The sequence below is a fragment of the Pinus tabuliformis genome, chromosome 6, assembly GCF_031772625.1.
Source record: "Pinus tabuliformis cultivar Carrire ecotype Pingquan chromosome 6, CPIR1, whole genome shotgun sequence".
Taxonomy (NCBI): domain Eukaryota; kingdom Viridiplantae; phylum Streptophyta; class Pinopsida; order Pinales; family Pinaceae; genus Pinus; species Pinus tabuliformis.
The window spans coordinates 218,251,372-218,263,564 of record NC_142292.1 but is presented as its reverse complement, the minus strand read 5'-3'; the positions used below and the strand labels follow the sequence as shown (position 1 = coordinate 218,263,564).

Below are 12,193 nucleotides of genomic sequence, written 5' to 3'. Positions count from 1 at the left end.
ATGAAACAAATTCCAAAGCCATCAATACTTTATTAGGAAGTCTGTCACAATCAGAGTTTGTCAAAGTCATGCAGCTCAAATCAGCCAAAGAAATATAGGACAAAATCATTCTGAGCTACGAAGGAGACTCTCAGGTAAAATGTGTTAAGCTTCAAATTCTCAGAATTCAGTATGAAAATCTTAAGATGCATAGTGATGAAAGCATAACTAGTTACTTCCTACATATAGATGAGATTGTCAATTCTATGAAGAATCTGGGTGAAGAAATTAAGTAAGTTATCTTAGTTGAGAAAGTTTTGAGATCCTTGTCTGCTAAATTTGAATCCAAAGTGTCTACCATAGAAGAAAAATAGGATCTGCAGAATATCACTATGACGCAGCTTCACGGAATGTTAACTACCTTTGAGATGAGAAAAGGAGGACCATCATATATGAGAGAAGCCACATTCAAAGCTTCAGCAAAAGGAAAGGAAGAACGCAATGAATCAGGACATATTTCAGAAGAAGAAGACGAGGTAAACTTTGTCAAAATGCTTGAACGGGCTTTTGGAAGGTTTAGAGGTAAGTTACACTTCAAATTCTTTTCTTGTGGTAGAGTCAGTCATTATGCTACCAGATGTCCTCATAAAGATAAATTTGAAAATGGAAAGGAATATGCAAAAGGGAATAGAAAAAAAGTTGTGAATAAAAGGAGTTACTATACTCATGAAGATAGCGATGGTTTATCTAATAGTGATGAAGATGAAACTGGACAAGATTACAAACTTCTCTTGGTTTATGATGATGATAATTTTTGGGATGCTTTAGAAGAGGAATACCTTCATGAATAAATATCTAAATCAAAATCTTTTTAGAAGAAAATAATATGATTATAGATACCTTAACATACCAACTTGCTGAAAAAGAAAAACACAACGAAAAACTAGAATGTGAAATTATGGGTCTAAGAAAGGATCTTGAGAAAACGAAATCTCTCAATCTTAGATTTGCTAAAGCATCAAAAACTTTAAATGAAATTATCAAAGTTCAGTGTTCTCCTCTGTTAAAGACAGGTCTTGGATATACTAAAGAGGCATCTCAATCACAGAAGTCGTCAACCTCCACCAAAAGCTATCTTGATGTAGCAAAGACCAGTGAATAGTATGACGATCATCAGAAAAGGCCTAAAGAAGATCGCCAGGTAAATAAGACTCAATTTAATCCAAGGATGAATAGAAGCCACAACCAACCTCAGGTAAATCATACTCAATTTTCTCCAAAGATGAATATCAATAGAAACTACAATCACCAGGTCAATAGATTCGATAGTCACAGGAACTTCTTTAATGGGCAATGTTTTTCATGTCATAATTTTGGACACAAAGCTGCTCAATGTGTTGCTTACAAAACCATCATGACTAGAGAAGCACGAAATCAAAGGAATGTAACAGGGATCAAGAAAAGTTCCTATAATAACTTTTCTCTTCTTGAAAATGAAATAGAATGCTCAATCTGTAACAACTTTGGTCATGAAGAATTTGAATGCAGGAGCAAATTTCGGCAAACATCTCAAAAGGAGCAAACTCCATTAAATCCCAAGATATGGAGAAGGAAAGAATCTCAAACAGAAAGATGTGGTATAGCCTTGTATGTAGAAGGATAAGAAAATCAGTGGTACATTGATAATGGATGTTCAAAACACATGACAGGTGACAAAGAAAAACTTCACTCGTATAATGCCTTAGAAAAGGAAAAGAATGTCTCATTTGGAAATGAAAATCCTGCTATCATAAAAGCCAAAGGCTCTGTTTTCTTGAAAGAAAAGGTTAAAGCTAGAAATTTTATGTATGTAGATGGTTTAAAGCATAACCTGTTGAGCGTCAGTCAAATGTGTGATCAAGGAAATGAAGTGGTGTTTCAATCAAATGGATGTGTTGTTCATAATCTTGATACAGGAGAGACAGTGACCAAAGGTACAAGAACTCCAAACAACTTATACATACTCAAGGGAGGAAAAAAACAGTGATATCTAAGCAAAAATGATGAAAACTAGCTATGGCATAGAAGATTGAGACATCTAAGATTTTCTCAAATAATAAAAGCATGCAGATTCAAGGTTGTTCATGATGTTCCAGATATCAGCATCCCAGAAAATACAATATGCAAACCATGTCAAATCGGCAATCAAACCAGAGTTCACTTCATGGAAAAGGAAGGGTCAGCTAGTAAGCCTCTTGAACTTGTCCATACTAATTTATGTTGACCATCAAGGAAAAAATCACCTCATGGAGAAGAATACTTTATTTTGTTCATTGGTGATTTTTCCAAAATGTGTTGGATAGGTCTTCTAAAGCATAAATATGAAGCTTTTCAAAAGTTCCAAGCCTTCAAATCTTTGGTTGAAAATGAATCAGATCGAAAAATCAAATGCCTCAGATCTGATCGATGGGAATTTACCTCGGATGAATTCTTTGACTTTTGTGAACAACATGGAATAAAAAGGCAATTCTCTACCACAAGGAATCCTCAACAAAATGGTGTGGTTGAAAGAATAAACAAAATAGTTCAACAAATGGCTCGAGTTATGCTAGATGAATCTAGAACTCTTGCAACCTTCTTGGGTGAAGCTGCATTCGCTGCTGTAACTATTCTCAACCAAGCAAATGTTCAGGTAAACAAAACTCAAACTCCACATGAAATTTGGTATGGTAAGACTCCTACTGTAAAATACTTTAATGTTTTTGGAAGCAAATGTTATATCAAAAGGACTGATGAAAAACTTGGTAAGTTTGAACCCTGAGTAGATGAAGTTATTCTTATTAGTTATTCTTCCAGAAGTAAAGGATATAAATGTTATACTAAAAGACTTGAAAAAATTATTGAAAGCCTTCATGTTGTAGTTCATGAAGCATGCAAAAATCTAAAACAGATAGAATCAATATAAGATTATGACAATGAAGAAGATGGGGATTATTTTCCCACATCAAATCAAAATCATATTGAATAAGAAACCAATGAAGCACTAGAAGAAGATATAATGGTAGAAGAAAATACTTCGTCGAGGTATGTTCAACAAAATCATCCAAAAACTCAAATTTTAGGGGAAAAAATGGTAGGTGTACAGACAAGAAGAACTATTACAGGGACCTCAAGCTATCTAGCATTACTATCCTCCATCGAACCTAAAAATGTAAAATAATCATGCAATGATGAATGTTGGGTCAAGGCCATGGATGAAGAACTTGAGAAAATTGAAAAAAATGATACTTGGGAATTAGTTGCTAGACCTCATGATAAAAATATTATAGGAACTAAATGGATATTCAAAAACAAGCTGAATGAAAATGTAGAAGTCATTAGAAACAAGGGCGGATTTGTTTGTAAAGGGTATGCTCAACAAGAAGGTATAGATTTTGAAGAAACTTTTGCACCTGTTGCTAGACTTGAAGCCATAACGATGTTTCATGCTCTTTCTAGCTTTCAGAAATTCAAAGTATACCAAATCGATGTAAAATCAGCCTTCCTGAATGGAGATTTAGAAGAAGAAGTTTATATTGAATAGTCAGAAGGATTCATTCTTGGAAATGATGCAAAACTTGGATGTAGACTCAAAAAGGTCCTCTATGGTCTGAAACATGCTCCAAGGGCCTGGTATTACCGCCTTGACAAATATCTACACCAACAAGGTTTTAAAAAAGGCTCAACATATAGCAATCTATATACAAAGATTGAAATTGATAAATTGCTAATTATTATTGTCAATGTTGATGATATCTTTTTTGTTATCAATGAAGAATCCATGAGTTAGAATTTTGCTTCAGTAATGTAGCAAGAATTTGAAATGTCCTTGCTTGGTGAACTTACATATTTTCTTGGTCTGCAAGTTCAACAAAATAAAGATGGTATTTTTCTTTCACAAACCAAATATCTCAAACAAATCTTGAAAAGCTATAGAATGGAATATTCTAAACCTGTATGTACCCCAATGGTAATAGGATGCAGTCTCAGCTCAAATGATGAATCAACAACAATATATCAACCAACTTACAGATCCATGATTGGCAGTCTGCTTTATCTAACAGGTACCCGACCTGACATCATGCATGCAGTAGGAATAGTTGGAAGATTCCAAGCAAATCCAAAGGAATCACACCTTCAGGGGGTCAAAATAACTTTCAAATATCTTCAAGGAACTTAGGACTTTGGTTTATGGTATCCTAGAGATGTATATCTTACTCTTCATGCATATAGAGAAGCAGATTCGGCAGGATGTCTTGTCCCAAACTAAGAACAACAAGAGTGTTGTCCCCAGCGGAGTCGCCAATTCTGTTGGAGGCAATTGCTCCCCTAGGGCTTTTTGGGTTGAAACCCTAGCAGACTGAAAGTTGTAAGCAAATTCTATGATAAGGGTATGTACCTTTGGTCGTACTTTTGAGAAGGCCCTTAGGGTCCAAACCCTTCTTGGAGTTCCCTTCTTCTCTTTTGTCCTGCAAAACAACCAATTCAAAGAACACAACAATATATGGACAAAAACCTATAAAGAAACCGTCTTCATGTTATAAAGAAAGGTAGTTAGTTATGAAATCCAAACAACCATTTACATATGAATTCTAAACATAAGTATCATTAACATAAAGAAGATTCATTTCGGGAACCAAGACATGTGTTTCTTTTATTATAGACAAATAAAGTACATAAAAAGGGAATATTTTCACCTGAGTCACCTTCAGCAGGCTCCAAGCAAAGCTTCCTTCCGGATCCATTCCAGCCTCAAGCCTCTAACAAACTCCTTCCATGACTCTCTCTATGATGTCATAAATGGTGGATGAACATCAACACACAAGGAAACAAAGGTTTCCTGCACAAAATGGGGGAACTGCAGAAGGCACAAGGGACTTCAGACTTGGTCAAGGGAAAAATCTTAGCATAATAACCTTTCTCTCTCCTCTCTCCCTCCTTTGGCCTTCCCTTTGAGGTCTTTTTATACCTCTCCCAAAGTAGTTTTTTAGTTGGGAGTTGGTTGGGAACAGTTGGGCCACGGGCACTAACAAGTGATCAGCAGGTAAAACCCGCGATCTCCGCCCGAAAATAAGGAATTTTATATTTTTTTAAAGTGTTTTAATACATACACGCGGGTTGGGTATACACTGACCCGCGTATACACGCATTTAACTCAGGGCAATGTCGCGTATAAGGGATAAAACACTGTTTTTTAAATTTTAGGACCAGGTCTGGAAGGAGGGGTTGCCCTAGGCCATGAGTACAGCATCACAAACCATAGGAGTGAGATTTGGAGCTATAACAAATAGAAATTTTGAAAGCTGTGCTTTTAGGTAATCACAAGTTCAAGAGTGTTGTTATACATCTTTATTCATTACTCTCATATTACCCTACCCTATTTTTAAATAGAGAAATATCACCTTTAAGTATAGGCATACTTCCAATGAAGCCATATGTGTAACAAAATGTTGATTATACTCACACTTAATTTTAAAGAATAAAATTCAAGGCATACCAAAGCATGAGAAACCAATTGCTTCAATGGACATGGTATCAAGAAATTTCCGAATGATGAGGAAATAAAGTGGGCTCATGACTGCTCGAAACCAAGATTCAATGAAATCCACATATTTATGATTCTCTAACTGGTGCAAGTCTTCCACAGTTTTATAGTCACTCTCTTGGAGGCACAAAGAATCTGGTGAAAGACAAAAGATAAATCCCTCAAGTTTAGGCTCAAATATTTGATTTTCAAATTAACAAGAATGGTTGAGAGAGATTCTAGGGTTTTGAGCTTCAACAACATTTTGAGAACAAGTTCAATGAAAAATTTCTCCTCTGGTGTTCTTTGAGTTATATCTTCCTCAGGTAAATTTTCTACAGTAATGGGGGAAGTTTCCAAATTCATTCCCTTTCCCAACGTGGAAGATGTGATAGTTTGTTCAATAGCGAGAAGAATAGGTGTTTCAAACTGTTGCTCAACCTGATGGTTTAGATTAGGGTTTAAGGTATGGTTTGGACTAGGGTTTTGATTAAGGCTTGGACTAAGCTTTGGATTTGGATTAGGATTAGGCTTTGGACTAGGGTTAGGTCTAGGTTTTGGATTAGGACTAGGGTTAGGTCTAGGGTATGGATTAGGGTTTGGGTTAGGAATATGGTATGGACTAGGGCTAGGTTATGGACTAAGGCTAGGATAAGGGTATGGACTAGGGTTAGGGCAAGGATTAGGGTAAGGTTACACATGTAGCTGGGACCATGGAGGGGGATGACTTGATGGTGCATTCGAAAGAAATTGTGCTTGTTATTCATGCTCAAGTGATTGAATTTGCATGGGAGATTTCCCTAGAGAGAAGGATCCAAATGATTCTTGAGTCCATGGAGATAGCTGGGTTGAGGATTGTTATAGCTCCAAATCTCACTCCTATGGTTTGTGATGTTGTACTCATGGCCTAGGGCAACCCCTCCTTCCAGACCTGGTCCTAAAATTTAAAAAACAATGTTTTATCCCTTATACGCGACATTGCCCTGAGTTAAACGCGTGTATACGCGGGTCAGTGTATACCCAACCTGCGTGTATGTATTAAAACACTTAAAAAAAATATAAAATTCCTTATTTTCGGGCGGAGATCGCGGGTTTTACCTGCTGATCACCTGTTAGTGCCCGTGGCCCAACTGTTCCCAACCAACTCCCAACTAAAAAACTACTTTGGGAGAGGTATAAAAAGACCTCAAAGCGAAGGCCAAAGGAGGGAGAGAGGAGAGAGAAAGGTTATTATGCTGAGATTTTTCCCTTGACCAGGTTTTGTGCAGGAAACCTTTGTTTCCTTGTGTGTTGATGTTCATCCACCATTTATGACATCATGGAGAGAGTCATGGAAGGAGTTTGTTAGAGGCTTGAGGCTGGAATGGATCCAGAAGGAAGCTTTGCTTGGAGCCTACTGAAGGTGACTCAGGTGAAAATATTCCTTTTTTATGTACTTTATTTGTCTATAATAAAAGAAACACATGTCTTGGTTCCCGAAATGAATCTTCTTTATGTTAATGATACTTATGTTTAGAATTCATATGTAAATGGTTGTTTGGATTTCATAACTAACTATCTTTCTTTATAACATGAAGATGCTTTCTTTATAAGTTTTTGTCCATATACTGCGGCGTTCTTTGAATTGGTTGTTTTGCAGGACAAAAGAGAAGAAGGGAACTCCAAGAAGGGTTTGGACCCTAAGGGCCTTCCCAAACGTAGGACCAAAGGTACGTACCCTTATCATAGAATTTGCTTATAATAGCATAATGGCTATGTGAATGCATGTTTCTTTGAATAGACAACTTTCAGTCTGCTAGGGTTTCAACCCTAAAAGCCCTAGGGGAGCAATTCCCTCCAACACTATTATTATGCACTCTCATGGTGATACTTGTCGGAGGAAATTCCCACTTAATGCCTCATATTTTAAAGTGACTTTGATTGTTGATCAATATGTCAATGAAGGGTATTGTTATAAGTTACATATAATACTTCTCTCCTATTCTAACAAACTATCATCCAGAAAATATTTTCAAGTTCCTCTTCGAAGGGACCGATGAAAAACCTCCTATGGTGGACCACACCTACAAAACTCTAATAAGATTTCATAAGGAACCTTGACATGATCAACTCAAGGAATCTTTTTAGTCATTATCCTAGATATTTTTTAAATAAGTCTTTAGGGTAGCATGACCAACCAGTAAAGAATAGTAATTAAAAACTTTTCACACCATTCGGCACTCTTAAGGAGTAGATTTGCTTCCCCACCTATTAAGTAACCTATTTGAAGTTAATCATAATCAGATTTTTTGTTTTAAACATAAATGAATTAATTTAGGGATACGAGGTCTCATTATGAGCTGACCTACTATAATCATGCATCTTAAGGAGAATGACATTACCACACTAGTCACCAAGCTAGGGTAATGGATTTTACTTGAAGAAGCTGGAAGACAAGAGGTCTCGTCGCGAGTTGGCTTGTTCATGCTTATTAGTTCTCGTGAATGGCACTGTTGTAGTTTGTTACCAAGCCAGGACAACAGCTTTAGATTAACTTCTAAAAAGAGAAGAACTAAATTCTCTTAAATAACTTTGAGTCTATATCTAATAGGTGGGACACAAGCATTTCATGAGGTTAAAATGTATCCTTCTCGAGGCTATAGAAATCTGTTGGCAGCAGGGCCATGCATGTGGTATTAAAGTTAATTTTACACTATGATTTACTTGGTTATTTTTTATTTCCTTGAACTCATTATATATCTCTTTGAGAATGGCTTTAAAATCATTTTGTTGTTATACCTAGTAGTTCTATCCTTTTGAAATGAGTTTTATAAACATGGAACCCTTAGTGTAGGTAATTCATTATGCCCAGGAAAGAGGAGTTTCAACTATAGATGGATAATGGTAAAATGGTCACTGTAGGAAGGTATTATTATGTTTACTTTTAACACCATGGTTTTTAAATCATGTCACTCATGTTTATAATGAGGTTGTTTAAGAGAAACTTCTGACCAGAGATGCCCCCGAGATATTTCTGGAAATTTTAAAAGCTGACTATTTTTATTCAAGTAACAACACCATCCTTGCAATTTAGTTTTTCCATGGAAGCTTTTGTTTTAGATTTTCTTGAAACCAGTCTAACAAAGAATCTAGTAGACTCTCTGTTTTTAGAGCAAGCTTTATCTAGTGCAGAAAATGTGATCACACAGAATTGTAGGAACATCATTTTGAATGCCTACAAATGTTTCTAATTTTGTTTTTTGCAAGGGAGTGGAAGTACCATATTTCCTTGCATGACGACATGCAAGATGGTTAGCATGGGGGGATGTTGGGCCTCTATTTTGTCTTATTTTTACTCGAAAGCTCTCATGTTGTTGTTGGTTAAGTGATTATTGTTCAAAGTATTTGTTGCTTCACTGTTTTTAATAAGGTTAAAACATTATTAATAAACGTTTGTCTATTGCAAGTTTAAAATTGATTTGATCATGCTCTTACACAAGCTATGGACCTACATTTACCTACCCGTACTATGCAATGGATTCTTGCACTAGTGTGAGCATGTTCAAGTGTAGGCATGTTTAGTCTAGACATATTTTATGGCTACCTACACTCTAAAGGATTCACTCTGAAGGATTCCTGGACTACACTCATGTTCCTGCACTAGAGGATGTGTACAGTTATGTATACTTCTCTAATACAATTTTCCAGAATTAGAACAAGTTAATAGCATGTTTTCGTCCAAATAGATAATTGGATGCTGCAGCATCAAATACCATTCTCTGATGGCATCTCAAACTTGATGCGAAATGGTAGGCAACCTTTATAGTCGGCTTCAGCAAGATGAGGCACATATTGCTGACACATTACAGTCTTTAGTTGGGCAGAGTTCTGATCCTGTAGTATTTCTGTCACTTGTTGAAAAATGTTGGCAAGATATTTGTGATCAAATGCTAATGATTCGAATCATAGCTCTATTTCTTGATCATACATATGTTATACAAACTGTTCATTCTCTTTGGGACATGGGATTGCAATTATTCCGCAAGCATTTGTCACTATGTACAGAAGTTGAGCATAAGACAATTACTGCCCTTTTGGGATTGATTGAGAAGGAGAGAATGGGTAAAGTAGTTGACAGGACTCTGCTAATTCAGCTTTTTAGGATGTTCACTACACTTGGAGGAGAATAACAGTGGGGAATATTCATTCCTTGTTGGGTATAATTCAATCCCAATGCGATTGAAGCAGTCCCCCTCTTCAATCCCTATTTAATGGAATCCGGCACACTCTTTGTTCCTTTACAACCTAAAACCTAATCACTCTTTCTTTGTATATGGCTATAAACCCTTCCTCGACATCCCAAAATACCCATGTTCATATTAAAGCACCTATTAGATCGTGGAATTTCGGCTTGTTTTTATTCTCGTGGCAGTATTATCGATGGCTGATAGATTTTGCAAGTCAGCAAAAGATTGGTAGTCCTTCATATTGCGTGTATTGATCTTGGTTTTCATCCCATTTAGAATCAACCAAATGGTATGCCTAGATGATTTCAGAATCCCCCATGCAGACCATCATGGTGTAGCGACTCGAATGTGTTTGAACAATTTTGATGGCGAATCCCGTGAATGTAGAGAACATGATATTGATATTCCAAAGTCTCTAATAAAAGTCATTCCTCCAAGTGATACAACTATGAGTAGTTCATCATCACGCAAGGAAGAAGGGAGAAGTCAAATTTCACTTTCCAGTAGTATTATGATTCTAGGAAAAGACGAAAAATTCACCTATTTCGACATTTAGTTACAAAAGTAATTTCATTCGGGGAAAATTGTTAAGATTTATAATCTCCCCCTCTTGTATTTCAATTGGATGTTAAAAGCCTTAATTTGTATTTTGATCCATATATAAGTTTAAGAGACTACCTAGAACAGGGGAGTTAGTCTGTTAATTGATCAGTCGATAGCATAATCATGCAAAGGCATAGAAGGAACACGTAGAAGGAAGGAAAAGTTGGTCCCAATGTAGCATCATGCAGATCATATCTTATGGACCACTTCTCCTACTTGTTGTGGTTAACTGTTTGTCTGCATAATGTAAAAGACTACTTTTAAATGTTAATCGAAGATTTCTTGCCATGCTCTATTTATCTATTTCATGCATCTCATAGATTTAATTCTTGTGTGAACCAGGTCACTCATAGAGGGTGAGAGCCGGCTGGGTTGGTTGCCAGACTAGCTCGACACCGCTCTGCATCTTTTAGATTAAATTTTATTTAAATGATTATTGGCTGTGTATGAAATTCTTATCGCGGGATTTAATTACTTTCAGTCTCTTTCTTTCTCCAAACTGATGTTATTAAATATATTGCAATGTTTTCCTTTCGACTACAAGATTGATTTGATTTTGTGCATTAGAAATTGTTCTTGCACTTGAAATATTTATTTATACCGAACAAGTATTGATTCACTTTAGAACATCTAAACTTACAAGGTCAGCTTATGCATTGACACTCTTCCTTTATGAGATGTAATGTGCAACTTGAAACCATTGAATTGATTCAGATCTATTTAATTTATATTCCAAAACCTGAGATCTATATGAGTGTTCACAGTTTCAAGGCATTAACACATTCATTCAATCTATGCTTACAAGAAACCATATGTTCCTCAGAAGAAGAGATCACATATATATTTATGTCATTTTAAATCATGATTCTTGTAGAGCCGACATTTAAGAAAATGAAACTGCCGCATGTTTGAAAAATAATAACGTTTATTTTCCATTGTACTTGACTTTTAAATTCTGGAGAGTTCTACAAGATTTATTTCTAGGGATAAGGAAGGTGAGAGAATCTATATTGAATCCATTTCCTTCATAAGTTTATTTACACAATAAATTTTTCCAATGCTTTCAAGTTAATTTTCCATAGAGGTAGATGCAATAGAATTAGTGCAAGAAGAATGGTTTTGATTTGCTCATGAATTTATTCTAGCATTTACAGTCTTTTTGATATTGTGTTGGCACTACTTGGTTTCCAGTTCTGATTTCCCTTCTATTTTCTCGTACACAGAATTTTCTTTCGCATTTTTAAATAGTACAGGATTGCCTTTAATTTCCCACATGATTTTAAATTCTTGGATTGTTGTTTCTCAAATTCTCTTTTAGTGCAAGATTTTATTTATTGTCGAGATTAATAAGCAAGATAAACTAGAACTTGTTTTGATGGTTGCGAGGGGCTCCCTCTGGCATTTTGAGTGTTGTGTCTCGAATTTCACAAACTACCGGATTGAAAATTAAATGTTGGTACATTTATGGACCATATACTGCACCCAACAATAGCATTTTAATCCAAGTATTCAACGATCTTAAATACTTACCTCACGGTCCTTTGAAGAATCTTCGCTCTGATTCGCTATAGCTGACAGAGGTATCAACTGCAAATTTCGTAACAAATCCTCCCAAAAGTCAATCAAGCCAATGATTGAAATCCCATGTGATCTTATTTTTAGAGGCCTCTAGTCGTCGCACCAGTTCTCAAGACCACACTATAGGACTATAGAGCTTCCACCTTCCTTGACTGTCTTTCAATTTATCTAACCACTTGTATAGTTCAGTTGGAAAGGTGTAGAAGAAGATTTCATGTATCTATGTATACAGATATCTATTTAGCCAATCCTCCTTTGACAAGTG

The 12,193-nt window shown here is 35.9% G+C and overlaps 1 pseudogene; it reads left to right on the top strand.

Annotated features, from left to right (window-relative positions):
- The first annotated feature begins 9,306 nt into the window (after positions 1–9,306).
- LOC149258235 (cullin-4 pseudogene) lies at positions 9,307–9,690 on the top strand (annotated as a pseudogene).
- Positions 9,691–12,193: the final 2,503 nt, after the last annotated feature.